At 37.0% G+C, this 15,952-nt stretch overlaps 1 pseudogene; it reads right to left on the reverse strand.

The window, feature by feature from the left end:
- Positions 1–14,476, reverse strand: part of LOC130457079 (60 kDa heat shock protein, mitochondrial-like) — a 32,027-nt pseudogene extending 17,551 nt beyond the window's left edge.
- Between the last annotated feature and the right edge of the window lie 1,476 nt (positions 14,477–15,952).

The raw sequence follows: 15,952 nt of genomic DNA on the forward strand, positions 1-15,952 counted from the left end.
TTGATCTGCTGAAGGATCATTGTGCTTTTGGTCAGCTTTCACTATCAATCACAATTCCTTGGGAGATGAATAAAAAATAAATTCTTCGTATCTAGGTGTGAGGACCTAAAGCAGACCAGTTTGGGATTTTCCTAAATTTACAAGTTCGGTTTTTCTTGTTTTATTTTGAAGTGCCTAGCAATGCTGCTTGGTTTCTGTTCATCAAAAAATTCATTGTAGTGTAATAATTGTAAATAAAGAGTTATTATGGTTCTCAAGCATTTGGCCAATGTTTATTGTAAAGCCTTGAAGGCTATCTTGTGCTTGAGAAAGGAGGGGTTATGTGCAATAACCCTTGGACTTTAGATCTTTAATTGCAATCTTTTGGGGGTACTAATCTAGGGGGATTAAAGTGGAGTATGTATTTACTGATCCTATAAGTATTTGCTCTCATATTATTTCTCCTGTATTGGGGAGGGAATAATCATAGCAAGTCCATTAGTGGGAGAAGTTAGGGAGAGAAGTCAAAGAGAGGGGGTTAGTGGGGGGCTCTCACATGGGGGTCTGCTTTGCAGATCCCTTTTCCTCAGACTGTGTGACCTTGTCAATCAGTCAGGGTATGATGACCTCCAAGAGGTAGGCTCTGTTCTCTTGGAGGTTAGGGTACCCTTTTAAGCTTTGGTGCTTCCGTGATACTTTTTTTCTGGGTTTCTGCCAGTTCCAGTTCTACCAAGATGGTATGATGGCCTGAGGTCTGGGAGCTCTGCGAGCCCCCTCTCACTGCTGATTAAATTAAGTCTTAAGACTGTGGATGGCTAAAATTCTCACCTCTGGCTTGGGTGTAGCTTTGGGTCTCAATCTTGCCTTGATCAGGTCATACACACTGCAAACTTCCCTGCCCGAGAGCTTTTGAAGAGAGGCTCAGGGGGAACCAGCTTTGTGTCCACCAACAACCCCAAACTGGGATCTCTATCCTTGTCATGTACCCTGACTGGAACTCCTGACCTCACTCTGGGCCCTCATAGATATAGCTACTATAGCACAGATTGCCCTAGGTTGGGATTCTGGACCCCATTGCAGGTTTGCTTGGAACCCCAAGGGGTGTGCATTCACTTGGACTTCTATCTGCTCAAGTAGAGTCTCAGGGTCAGTATGTTACCTTGGACTCAGATTCAGAACTTGACACATCAGATGTGGAGTTCAGGGTGTGGCTTGCTCTTGGCTTGCTCCTCACTCCTTGCTGTAGCCTCCTGCAGGTTGTGTTCCAATCCCAGATGTTCTCTGCCCACCTTTTAGGTTTTTTCTTCTTAAAGTTTGCTTTACAATATCTCCTTGTTGGTTCTTTCACTCCTGTATTTGCTTTGTGGTGTTATTTTAAGATTTGTTGGAGGTTTTTCTCTCAGTGGTTTCAAGCTTCCCTGCTTCTACTCTGCCATCCTGGCTCTGAAACCAGAAGCAACCAAATGAATTTTAAACAGGTGGCATAGTAAAACAAAGATGAAAGAAAGTGTCCTAATTTCTAAACATAAAAACCATGTCAAGTAGAATCTTACATCCTATTTTTGGGGGGATTTAGTTAATACATGGATTAGTGATTTGATTTTGGAACCCCTCAGATATAAACTCTGGATTGTTGTTTTTCCTATCACTAATGTGAAAATGAAAATATTTGCTACCAACTGTAGGCAAGAATTTCTCCCCTTGGAAAATTTATCAAGCTCCTTAAAAATAAAATGATATTTGGATAAAGAAAATTATGAATATGGTGTTTAAAAATTATAGCAATCTATAAAGTTTTTCTATTAATGACTAGTTAAATTTTTGGTAGATGAAATGTGATATATATGATGATATATATTCACAGCTCCAATCAGGGAAAGATAATTCAGTAATGGTCAAAGAATTAAGATATCATTAGAGTTGATTGCTGACTCCTTCCTGAGATGTACTTAAACTGCTATTTGTAGAGCTATTTTTCAAAATAAAGAAATCTACTCTCTTCTCTAGAGAATCTCTAAGATATGACATAAACTCCTGAGACTTATCAAATCTGATCATTCTAGGGCCTTATGGTGATTCATTTGGGCATGAATTATATTTTTAGAAGGAACTTTAAATATATGTTAAGGATTAAAAAGTTCTGAGTTAGAGACTGAAATTCTTAAGGAAACAGGTGGTGTTTTCATCAGTGCACCTGAATAAAGACTAGGTTTTCAGAGGGACAAAGGGAATCAAAGAAATGAGAAGCTAGTTAAGAAAACAGTGTGTGAGAAAATAATTTGAATTTCTTGATGACTAGTTAAAATACAAAAATGATGGATTTTTTCCAAGAGATATATTTAATGTATAGAAAGTCTGTAAACTATATTTACTAAAATTTTTGTGACAGAGTGAGGGGTTGTTTCCTGGCAAAATCCCTACCTTCAAAGTGAAAAACAAACAAATGAACAGATAAAAAAGTCCAACAAAATAATTAATATTTTAACAAAGTCATAGGATTTTTTTTCTTTTTTAAAGATACGTTGTCAAGCATTTCAATTAACCACATAATCAATAGTCCAGCATCCTTAGACTCCACCCATCACACTGACTCTGGAAAGAGACTTAAAGACAAGCTAGAGTCATCTCTTCTGGGTCATAAAACTCTGAGGGGCCTATAGTGACAATGAATTCTCATAAGAACAAATATCACCCTAAACTTGTCAAGATTGTGTTCCATTTATCTCATTAGAACAAAAAACACAAGCTGTGTACTGAACATTCCAAAGGACCAGTTTATCTCCTGCTGCATGAATTACAGTTCCCTTAGATTACTACAAAGACTTGAGGTTTTATTCTTTCCATAGAAGTTCTCAAGATTTTTAGTTGCTATTAAATTCTAACACATTAATAGTTTCGATAACTATTATGATGATAATACATTAGAGAGAGTTAATCTAATAACTGGATCTATCTATATCTAAAATTATAGTTGCCTAGCTAAAGGATTTTATATGATTCCTTGTTTTTTTTTTTTAAATATATTTTATTTGATCATTTCCAAGCATTATTCGTTAAAGACATAGATCATTTTCTTTTCCTCCCCCCACCCCCCATAGCCGACGCGTAAGTCCACTGGGCATTAGATGTTTTCTTGATTTGAACCCATTGCTTTGTTGTTAGTATTTGCATTAGAGTGTTCATTTAAAGTCTATCCTCTGTCATGTCCCCTCAACCTCTGTATTCAGGCAGTTGCTTTTTCTCGGTGTTTCCACTCCCATAGTTTATCCTTTGCTTATGAATGGTGTTTTTTTCTCCTGGGTCCCTGCAAGTTGTTCAGGGACATTACACCACCACCAATGGAGAAGTCCATTACGTTCGATGATACCACAGTGTGTTTGTCTCTGTGTACAATGTTCTCCTGGTTCTGCTCCTCTCGCTCTGCATCACTTCCTGGAGGTTGTTCCAGTCTCCATGGAACTTCTCCACTTTATTATTCCTTTGAGCACAATAGTATTCCATCACCAACATATACCACAGTTTGTTCAGCCATTCCCCAATTGATGGGCATCCCCTCGTTTTCCAGTTTTGGGCCACCACAAAGAGCGCAGCTATGAATATTTTTGTACAAGTCTTTGTGTCCATTATCTCTTTGGGGTACAGACCCAGCAGTGCTATGGCTGGGTCAAAGGGTAGATATTCTTTTGTCGCCCTTTGGGCATAGTTCCAAATTGCCCTCCAGAATGGTTGGATCAGTTCACAACTCCACCAGCAATGAATTAATGTCCCTACTTTGCCACATCCCCTCCAGCATTCATTACTTTCCTTTGCTGTTATGTTAGCCAATCTGCTAGGTGTGAGGTGATACCTCAGAGTTGTTTTGATTTGCATCTCTCTGATTATAAGAGATGTAGAACACTTCTTCATGTGCTTGTTAATAGTTTTGATTTCTTTATCTGAGAACTGCCTATCCATTTCCCTTGCCCATTTATCAATTGGAGAATGGCTTGATTTTTTGTACAATTGATTTAGCTCATTATAAATATGAGTAATTAAACCTTTGTCAGAGGTTTCTATGAAGATTTTTTCCCAATTTGTTGTTTTCCTTCTGATTTTAGTTATATTGGTTTTGTTTGTACAAAAGCTTTTTAGTTTGATGTAGTCAAAATTATTTATTTTACATTTTGTGATTCTTTCTATATCTTGCTTGGTTTTAAAGCCTTTCCCCTCCCAAAGGTCTGACATGTATACTATTCTGTGTTTACCCAATTTACTTATGGTTTCCTTCTTTATGTTTAAGTCACTCACCCATTTTGAATTTATCTTGGTGTAGGGTGTGAGGTGTTGATCTATTCCTAGTCTCTCCCACACTGTCTTCCAATTTTCCCAGCAGTTTTTATCGAATAGTGGATTTTTGTCCCAAAAGCTGGGATCTTTGGGTTTATCGTATACTGTCTTGCTGAGGTCGTTTTCCCCCAGTCTATTCCACTGATCTTCCTTTCTGTTTCTTAGCCAGTACCAAATTGTTTTGATGACTGCTGCTTTGTAATATAGTTTGAGGTCTGGGACTGCAAGGCCCCCATCATATGTGTTTTTTTTCATGATTTCCCTGGATATCCTTGATCTTTTGTTCTTCCAAATGAACTTTGTTATGGTTTTTTCTAAATCAGTGAAGAAGTATTTTGGTAGTTCAATGGGTATGGCACTAAATAGATAAATAAGTTTGGGTAGGATGGTCATTTTTATTATATTGGCTCGTCCTATCCATGAGCAGTTAATGTTTTTCCAATTGTTCAAGTCTAGTTTTAGTTGTGTGGCGAGTGTTTTGTAGTTGTGTTCATATAGTTCCTGTGTTTGTCTTGGGAGATAGATTCCTAGGTATTTTATTTTGTCTAAGGTGATTTTGAATGGGATTTCTCTTTCTAGTTCTTGCTGCTGAGCTGTGTTGGAGATATATAGAAAAGCTGATGATTTATGTGGGTTTATTTTGTATCCTGCAACTTTGCTAAAGTTGTTGATTATTTCAATTAGCTTTTTGGTTGAATCTCTAGGATTCTTTAAGTAGACCATCATGTCATCCGCAAAGAGTGATAACTTGGTCTCCTCCTTGCCTATTCTGATGCCTTCAATTTCTTTATCTTCTCTAATTGCTACTGCTAGTGTTTCTAGTACAATGTCAAATAGTAGAGGTGATAATGGGCATCCTTGTTTCACTCCTGATCTTATTGGGAATGCATCTAGTTTATCCCCATTGCAGATGATATTAGCTGTTGGTTTTAGATATATACTGTTTATTATTTTTAGGAATGACCCTTCTATTCCTATGCTTTCTAGTGTTTTTAATAGGAATGGGTGTTGTATTTTATCAAAGGCTTTTTCTGCATCTATTGAGATAATCATGTGGTTCTTGCTAGTTTGCTTGTTGATGTGGTCAATTATGTGGATGGTTTTCCTAATGTTGAACCAGCCCTGCATCCCTGGTATGAATCCTACTTGATCATGGTGAATGATCCTTCTGATCACTTGCTGGAGTCTTTTTGCTAGTATCCTATTTAAAATTTTTGCATCTATATTCATTAGGGAGATTGGTCTATAGTTTTCTTTCTCTGTTTTTGACCTGCCTGGTTTTGGAATCAGTACCATGTTTGTGTCGTAAAAGGAGTTTGGTAGAACTCCCTCTTTGCTTATTATGTCAAATAGTTTGTATAGTATTGGGGTTAACTGTTCTCTGAATGTTTGATAGAATTCACAGGTGAATCCATCAGGCCCTGGGGATTTTTTCTTAGGAAGTTCTTTGATGGCTTGATGGATTTCAATTTCTGATATGGGATTATTTAAGAATTCTATTTCCTCTTCTGTTAGTCTAGGCAGTTAGTATTTTTGTATATATTCATCCATTTCTCCTAAATTGGTGTATTTATTGCCATATAATTGGGCAAAGTAATTTCTAATGATTGCCTTAATTTCCTCCTCATTGGAGGTGCTGTCCCCCTTTTCATCTTTAATGCTGTGAATTTGCTTTTCTTCCTTCCTTTTTTTAATTAGATTGACCAGTACTTTGTCTATTTTGTTTGTTTTTTCAAAGTACCAGCTTCTTGTCTTATTTATTAAATCAATAGTTCTATCACTTTCGATTTTATTAATTTCTCCCTTAATTTTTAGGATTTCTAATTTGGTTTTCTGCTGGGGGTTTTTAATTTGATCGCTTTCGAGTTTTTTCAATTGCATTTCCAATTGATTGATCTCTGCTCTCCCTTGTTTGTTAATATGAGCTTTCAGGGATATGAATTTGCCTCTGATTACCGCTTTGGCTGCATCCCAAAAGGTTTGAAAGGATGTTTCGCCATTGTCATTTTCCTTGATGAAATTATTAATTGTTTCTATGATTTCTTCTTTAGCTAAACGGTTTTGGAGTATCATATTGTTTAATTTCCAATTGGTTTTAGATTTGGTTTTCCATGTACCATTACTAATCATTATTTTTATTGCCTTGTGATCTGAGAAGGCTGCATTCATTATTTCTGCTTTTTTGCATTTGTGTGCTATGTTTCTGTGACCTAATGTATGGTCAATTTTTGTGAATGTGCCATGTGGTGCTGAGAAGAAGGTGTATTCCTTTTTATCCCTATTTATTTTTCTCCATATGTCTATTAATTCTAATTTTTCTAAGATTTCATTCACTTCTTTTACCTCTTTCTTATTTATTTTTTGATTTGATTTATCTAAATTTGATAATGGTTGGTTTAAGTCTCCCACTAGTATGGTTTTATTGTCTATTTCTTCCTTCAATTCTCCTAGTTTCTCCATTAGAAATTTGGGTGCTATATTATTTGGTGCATACATGTTGATTAATGATATTTCCTCATTGTCTAGAGTCCCTTTTAACAAAATATAATTACCTTCCCTATCCCTTTTGATCAGGTCTATTTTTGCATTGGCTTTATCAGATATCATGATTACCACTCCTGCCTTCTTTCTATCAGTTGAGGCCCAGAAGGTCTTACTCCATCCTTTAATTCTGACCTTGTGGGTGTCAACCCGCCTCATGTGTGTTTCTTGAAGACAACATATGGTAGGGTTTTGGATTCTAATCCATTCAGCTATTCGTCTACGTTTTATGGGTGAGTTCATCCCATTCACGTTCAAAGTTATGATTGTCATTTGTGGACTCCCTGGCATTTTGATTGCCTTCCCTAATTCTAACCTTTTCTTCTTCGGCTCTACCTTTTAGTCCAGTGATTTACTTTGAATCAGTCCCCCTTGTCCCCTCCCTTGATGTTTCCCTTTTTAGTCCCTCCCTTTTTGTTCCCTCCCCCTCCCCCCTCTCTTTCCCTCCCTTTTTGTTCTCCCTCTCCCCCTCCCCCCCTTGGTTTTCCCTTCTCCTTACCCTTGTTGGGTAAGATAGAATTCAAGATCCCAATGGATCTGGATGTTTTTCCCTCTCAGAGTTGATTTCCCTGAGATTGAGGTTTAAGTAACCCCCCCCCCCTCTCTTCCTCTCCTTCTTATAGGAGTTTTCTTCCCCTCCCCTTCCCCTGTGAATATTTGTGTGAGAACCATTATTCTATTTGGTCTTTCTTTACCCCCTATTTATACATTACATTTTCCCCACATATTAGTATACATAGGTTGATATAAATGTAGTCCTTATAGAAGAGAGTTTGAGTAAAAGAAGATAACATTTTTCCCCTTTCCTTAATATTTACCTTTTCAGGTATTCCTTGCTCTTTGATTTTCGGTATCAAACTTTCCACAGAGCTCTGGTCTTTTCTTTGCAAAAAGTTGGAAGTCTTCTATTTTGTTGAATGCCCATACTTTCCCTTGGAAGTATATAGTCAGTTTTGCTGGGTAGCTGATTCTTGGTTGGAGACCCAGCTCTCTTGCCTTTCTGAAGATCATGTTCCATGCCTTACGATCATTCAGCGTAGAACTTGCAAGGTCTTGTGTGACCCTGATTGGCATTCCTTTATATCTAAATTGTCTTTTTCTGGCTTCCTGTAGGATTTTTTCTTTTGTTTGATAGCTTTGGAATTTGGCAATTACATTCCTGGGAGTTGTCTTTTGGGGGTTTAGTGTAGAAGGTGTTCTGTGAGCTCTGTCAGTGGCTGTATTGCCCCCTTGTTCTAGAATCTCTGGGCAATTTTCTTTGATTATATCTTGTATCACCATGTCCAGTTTGGTGTTTATTTCTGGCTTTTCTGGGAGTCCAATTATTCTTAAGTTTTCTCTTCTCCCCCTGTTTTCCAGATCTATCACCTTGTCGGTGAGATATTTTATGTTCTCTTCTAATTTCTTGGTGTTTTGGCTTTGCTTTATTAGTTCTTGCTTTAAAGCCTGGTTTTCTTTTACAGTTTGGTCAAACTGGTTTTGTAGATGCGTGAATTTCTTTTGCATCATTTCCCACTTTTCCTCCCAGAGGGCTTCCATCTTTTTGGTCCTTTCTGATTCAAATTCTTCATGGGTTTGTGGAGAGTTTCTATTTCCTTTGGAAGATTTTGGAGAATTTTCTTGTATATCTTCTTCTATCTGCTCTGTATTTTGTATTTTGGCTCCATAGAATGTGTCCAGAGTCGCCCCTTTCTTCTTATTTTTCTTGGTATTTTGGGGCTTCTGTGCTTCTGTGGAGTTTGTCATCTCTGAACGTGGAGGATTGGCTTTTCTTGTCTTTGTCTGGTGATCAGAGGCTTTAGTCCTGGGCAGATGTTGGTTCTATGAGTGTTCCCTGGGTTAAACTGAATATGCCTCACTGGAACTGGAATGGAAGGGTCGGACCACGAGGCCACACTCTCCCCCTGGCTCGATTTCCGGAAGTTGCCTTCAGAATCCCTGGCCGTGAGGCTGTTTCGTCGGCCTGCGGGGGGATGGGCTGCCGCTTCCCCAAGCTCCGAGAGCACAGACTTTCACTGAGACTTGGATAGAAGGATCCAGCCCGTGAGGCTGTCTTGCCCGCCCTGAGGGTTGCTGTTGTTTTGACCAGCTCTCTGCAGCGGAGGCCCCAGGCAGTAACTTTCACCTGGACCTACCGGCTCTTTGCAGCGGAAGCCCCAGGCAGTAACTTTCACCCGGACTGGGACTTGGGTAGAAGACCCTGAGGGTTGTTGTTCCTCAGACCCTGCTCTCTGAGCCCAGCGCGGCTGCCGCTTCCGGGAGCCTTGGACTCTGCGCTCCTACCCCTGAGGTCCGAGGGATCTCGGGTTCTGGCTTTTAAGGGGAGCCGTACCTTTTGAACCGGGTCCAGGTCCAGGAGGAGGGTTCCCAGGGTCTGTGCTGTTGATCGTTTTGAATTTCGGCGCCTTAGGAGCTTCTAGTTTGAGATCGGTCGGGAAGGGTTTTCCGGAGATCTGAACTTCAGCTTTCTCTAAGCCACCATCTTAACCGGAAGTACTCTCCTTGTTTTTATCACTGACATTTGTGGAAAGGAAACAAGACTGACAGTTTGTGGGGGAAGGGGCCAACTGGGAGTGGCAGTTGGGTCTTGTGACTAGCACTTCCTGCCTGCTGGGTGGGACTGGCTTCCTTTTGTTGGGGGAGAGAGGAGCTTGTTCAGCCCAGTCTGGAGTGGCATGCTCTTCTTGGTTCAGCCCGAAGACATAGGCTTCTGAAGGTCAGATCTGTTCTTGTTTGCTTTCTATCTACTGCTAAGATTCTGAATTAGGCAAAACTGGACTGATATAGAGTAGATGGGAGTGGGAGAACCCTCTGCCAGCCTCTAGGGCCTGGACCTATTCTCTGAAGCTAAGGAAAAACTCTAATTCCAACTGATTATTAAACTTTATATTATTTGAATTCACAGTCAGATTAGTGGACTATATTTCTGGTCATAGAGGGAAGTGAACTTCAGTTCAGTCATTCTACAGCAAACAGTCCTTATTGGACCTCTGCTATTTCCTCTCAGCAGGGGGCATCTTCCTCCCTTGCATCACCAAGCAATATACCCTCTCTCCCCTTAACTCTTCCATACCCTTGCTACAGACCTCCCATTATCCCCCTGTTTTCCAATTCCCATCTCCTTTCCCAATAAATATTACACATTGAACGCATGTTTAATCACTAATGAATAAAGCAACAAAGGAAATTTCATTTACCATACCCACCTCAATCTAAGATATCTTTTTTTAAAATTTAGTATATTTTTTTCAATTTTACCTGATTCATGGGTCTCCCCTCCCCCTTCCCTCCTCTTTCCTGGAGCTAACAATGAATTCCACTGGGTTATACATATATCATTGTTCAAAACTTATTTCAATGATACTCAGATTTGCAGTAGATTAATCTTTTAACACCAGAAACTTAATCATATCCCTATCAAACTATGTGATAAATCATATGTTTTTCTTCTGTGTTTCTATTCTCACAGTTCTTTCTTTGGATGTGGATAGTATTATTTTTCATAAGTTCCTCTGGTTTGGGTCCTGTGTCATTGCATTGCTGTTAGTAGAAAAGTCTATTAGATGTGATTGCGCCATAATGTTATCAATCTTTTTATACAATGTTCTCTGGGTTCTGCTCCTTTTGTTCTGCATCTCTTCTTTGACATCTTTCTAGTTCATGTGGAATTCCTCCAATTCATCATTCCTTTCAGCACAATTCCTTTTCTATCACCATCAGATACCACAATTAATTCCCCAATAAATAGAAATGCCCTCATTTTCGTATTTTTTTTGCCACCACAAAGAGCAAGGTTATACATATTTTTGTACAAGATTTTTTCATTATTATCCCTTTTGGGGTACAAATTCAACTGTAGCATGGCTGAGTCAAAGAGTAGGCATTCTTTTAAAGCCCCTTGCATATAGTTCCAAATTGCCCTCCAGAATGGTTGGACCAATTAATAATTCCACCAGAAGTTTATTAGTGTCCCAATTTTGCCACATCCCCTCAAGTGTTTATTACTTTGCTGCTAAATCTTCTATTCCTATACTTTTTCATTATAAATGAGTGTTGTATTTTATTAAAAGCTTTTCCTTCATCTATTGAGATAATCATGGGATTTCTGTTGGTTTGATTATTGATATGGTCAATTATATGGATGATTTCCTTAATATTAAATCAATCTTGCATTCCTGGTAGAGATCCCACTTGGTCATAATGGGAAATTCTTGTGATAACTTGCTGTAATCTTTTTGTTAGTACTGTAATTAAGATTTTTGCATTTTTTCCTTAAGGTGATTGGTCTCTAGTTTTCTTTCTCTGTTTTTGGCCTGCCTATCTTTGGAATCAATATCATCTTCATGTTATAAAAAAGAATTTGGTAATGTTAAGATAATTTTAGGGTTGAGACTTAAAATCTAGATTTAATTGGTCGCCAGGGAAAATCCCAAATAAAATACCGGTCAGTCTAGAAATTTAAGGTAATTTAATTAATATAGAGGGAAGGAATTTAAGGAGAAGGAGGGAAGAGGATATAGGATTCCTCCTGCCTGGCCTGTGCCAGGGGGAGTTTAAAATTCACACCTCTAGGTTTCTGAAGAAGATTATAGGCTTCTAAGGGGATAAAGTTGGAAAAGTAAAGGAGGAAACTCAGCCAGAAACTCACCACCAAACCAGACAAATAGCTTGTAGCCATGCTCAGATGCTGGAAGGCTCAGCACACTGCTCTCAGCTAACTGTCCACTGCCAATAAGGGAAAAAGAGTGTTCTTAGAGATGAAAAAAATCCCAAATATATAGACCTTTCACCCTTATGTCTCCTCTAAATTTTCACATCTACCAATCACTTCAAAGGCTTTCTCCAGGACTGCCCAAACTTTTAGTTCTCATCTTCTTTGATTAAATCTTTTGAGTTACTTAACACTTCTTTGTTAAGTTCACCTTTTGTTAGTTACTTGACCTTTTTGTGATTAATTTAACCTTCATAGTTACTTAACACCTTTTTGTAGTAAGACGTAAAAATAGACTCAGCTTAAAGTTCTAGCTTCACTATAAGGTGAGAACTAAGTACCTTCATTGTTCAATCAGGAGATTAAAACTTTATCTTCCCCTAAAATACGTCTAAGTAGGGTGGAGTAATTTTAAAGTTCCCAAGACATTCCTGATTTTGTTAAACTAAGTATCTTCATTGTTATAATCAGGAAATAGCTAAATCCAATCTTCACAATAAGACTCCTTTTTTGCTTATTTTGTCAAATGATTTGTATAGTATTGAGATTAGTTCTTTAAATGTATGACAGAGTTAGCTTGTAAATTTATCTGTGCCTAAGGACTTTTTTTTAGGAAGTTCCTTGATGGCTTGTTCAATTTCTTTTTCTTAGATATGATTATTTATTTAAGTATTTTATTTCTTCTTTTGTTAATCTAGGCAATTTATATTTTTGTAATCATTCACGCCTTTCACCTTGACTATAATATTCATTGCCATATAATTGGGCACAACAGTTCTTAATAATTTCCTCAATTTTCTTTTCATTAGAGGTGAGGTAACCCCTTTCATCTTTGATACTGTTAATTTGATTCCCTTCTTTCTTTTTTTATTAGATTAACCAGTACATTATCTATTTTATTTGTTTTTATTCAAAGTACTAGCTCCTAATCTTATATATTAGTTCAATAGTCCTTTTACTTCCAATTTGATTAATTTCTCTTAATTTTTAGGATTTCCAAATTAGCTTTTATCTGGGAATTTTTAATTTGTCCTTTTTCTAATTTTCTAGATTACAAGCCTAATTCATTGATCTCCCTCTCAATTTTGTTGGTATAGGCAATCAGGGATATAAATTTTCCCCTGAGTACTGGTTTGGCTGTCCTACAGGTTTTGATGTTGTCTCCTCATTGTCATTCTCTTTAATGAAATCCACAATTGGTTCTATGATTTGTTTTTTGACCCATGAGTTTTGAAGAATTAGTATATGTAGTTTCCAATTAATTTTAAATATGCCTTTCCATGGGCTGTTGCTATTATAATTTTATCACATTATATTCTGAAAAAGTTGTATTTATTATTTCTGTTTTTCTGCATTTCTTTGCAATATTTCTATGTCCTAGAACATGGTCAATCTTTGTATATGTACCATGTACTTCTGAGAAGAAATATATTCCTTTTTATTACTATTCAGTTTTCTCCAGATATCTATTAACTATAATGTTTTCTAGCACTTGCCTTTTTCTTATTTATTGTTTGGTTCAATTTATCTAGCCCTTAAAGGAGAAGGTTGAAATCCCCTGCTAATATGGTCTTACTTTCTATTTCATCCTTGAGCTCCTTTAATTTTTCCTTTAGAAATCTGAATGCTATGCTTTTTGGTGCAAAAAAATTTAGTAATGATATCACTTCATTGTTTATAGTACCCTTTAGCAAAATGTAACTTCCTTCCTTATCTATCTCTTTAAATCACATCAATTTCTACTTTAGCTTTGTCTGGTGTCATGATTGCTTCTCCTACTTTTTTTTTTACTTTAGATGACACAGAATAAATTATGCTCCATTCTTTTACCCTGAATCTCTGTGAGTCATCCTGCCTCAATTGTGTTTCTTGTAAACAATATATAGTAAGATTTTGGTTTTTAATCCACTCTGCTACCCCTTCCATTTATGAGTTCATCCTATTCACATTCAGCATTATGATTATTAAATGTGCATTGACCTCCATTATATTATCCCCTTTAAATCCTGCTCCATTCCCTTTATCACTGTTTTTCCTCACCAATATTTTGATTTTTGTCACCCACCTACTTCCCTCTCCCTCCAATTACCTCCCTCTTCCATTTTCTTATTCCCTTCTAATTCTTTATATATTAAGATAGAATTCTATACCACACTGAGCTGGGTAAGACATAATTCTATACACCACTGACTAAACTTGTTTTACTCTCTCTGAGCCCTTTATGATGAGTATAAAGTTTAAATATTGCCTGTCACCAACCTTATCCTCCCCTCTGTATGATTATTTTCCATGCCTCTTTATGTTATATAATTTACCCCATTCTATCTCTCCCTTCCCTTTTCTCTCAGTGATGTGATGGTCTGAAGGCTGGGAGCTCTGAGACCCTCTCTCCCCCTGCTGATTCAGTTGACCCTTGAGATGCTGATAGCCTAAAGTCTTTCCCCAGGCTTGGTTATAAGCTTTTGATCTCACTCAGATATTGATCATGTGAGGGATTGGTCAGATTCTAGCCTCAGTCTTAGTCTTAAGTTTTTGGTTTCACTGAGTACTTGTTCTAATCAGGCATGCCCTTGATTGTCTTGTATTAAAGCTCACCATGAGCTTTCCACAAAAAGATAAGTACTTAGTACTCTCTTCCACCTCAAAGTGTGAAGTAAATCCTTGTCCTAAGCCCAGACTAGAATTCTCGGGGCTGGGCATCTGGATTTCTCCATAAGTTTGAAATTTCAAGGGATATGGGTTGGCTTGTATCTCTATTTGCTCAGTCAAGGTTTCAGGATCTGGATGTTGGCTAGGGCATAGGTTCTGAAACTCAGGAGAAGTGGGCTGGGGTGGTGTGGTTTGTTCCTGGCTTGCTCTTCCTTCCTTGCTACAGCTTCTTACTGGGTCTCCTCTCACCCCACTGCCACAGATGTTCATTGCCTATCTTTTGGGTTTTTCTTTTCTTGAAAATTGTTTCAGTATGTCTCCTTGTTAGTTCTTTCACTCCTATATTCATTTTGTGGTTATATTTTAATCTTGGGTAAAGAAGATTCTTATGGTGGCACAGAGCTACTGAGGATTATTTTGCCTTCTTGGCTCCACCCCCAGGACTCTTCTAAAGGAAATTCTTTCAAAAATAATAGGAAATGCTTCAAGTAAAATGAAAAAAAAATTATGAACTATCTATTCACTTAAATCCTACTAACTTATTAATCATTTAATATGTGCCAGGCACATATACCCTGCCTGCCCCAATTTACCACTAATAAATTGACTATATCCTAACTATTCTTAAAGTGTGACTAGTCAGAACAGTCATACTTTTCATGTTTCTTACAGTTGTTTCTACCATGTCCACTCTTTACAGCTAAATAATCTAATCTAATCCATATATACTTTAATAGGGAGGCCATATTGAACTTCCTTGCCACCCCTTTATCCCAGAGTTAGTTGGCAATGAAGTGAAGGAAAGAGACTAAGAAGAACAAACTGGTAAACAGGAGAGTAGTTCTTAAAATTTTGGTACAAACTAAAATGTTCTCATTTTAATGCTTGTAAAATGCAAAGGAGACCAATTTTATTGAAATATAAAATGTGTTATTTAGGGAAATGATAGCATATGAGGAGATAGTCAAGAAGTAAAGGATAAGAATAAACCTGACTAAATACGTAAACAGTGAGATCAATAAAGAAAATCATATAAATAAATAGTTTAGAAAATGACAATACAATTATTATAATATGCAAGTAAAGAGTTTGTTCTGAAACCACTAATAAATTGAGAAGTAATGGAAAAACAAAAAATATATATAAATAGATAGATATAGAATGGTTGCAAAGAAAAAAAAAACTTTAATTACCATGAAATAAGAGAAAGGATAAAAATTGTAAAGAAGTCAATTTATGGTGGGGAGAAATAACTTAAAAAAATAATAAGAAAAACAAGAGGACAGTGAATTTAAAACATAAGGGAATTTTTTCTGAAATAGTAGTGACACTGGAAAAAAGTAAAAGATTAGGACTTAAAAATATAGTAGTAGAAGAAAAACTGCTGGAAAAATGTAAAACATGGGCATGCACAGAAAACAATAAAGTTTTAAAGAACAATAGAGGAAAATGCATGGTTTATACATTAGTTAAAACAACTGATCTCATATATACCATGGATTGAGACATTTTAAGCATTGTAAATCTCCAAGAAAAACAAAATGAACTAAAATGGCCAAATGTCATACACACCTCATATTGGAAATGTCCCCTCTGAACTATCTATATAAATAATTTGTACAGAATTAGTAGGATTGGATGAGATTTAATCTAATCAAAGGATAGAATGTCAATCTCTCTCTATATATATAGAGAGAGGTAGATTAGATTATATAGATGAATAGATAGATAGATAGATAGATAGAT

The sequence above is a fragment of the Monodelphis domestica genome, chromosome 1 (genome assembly GCF_027887165.1).
Source record: "Monodelphis domestica isolate mMonDom1 chromosome 1, mMonDom1.pri, whole genome shotgun sequence".
Classification (NCBI taxonomy): domain Eukaryota; kingdom Metazoa; phylum Chordata; class Mammalia; order Didelphimorphia; family Didelphidae; genus Monodelphis; species Monodelphis domestica.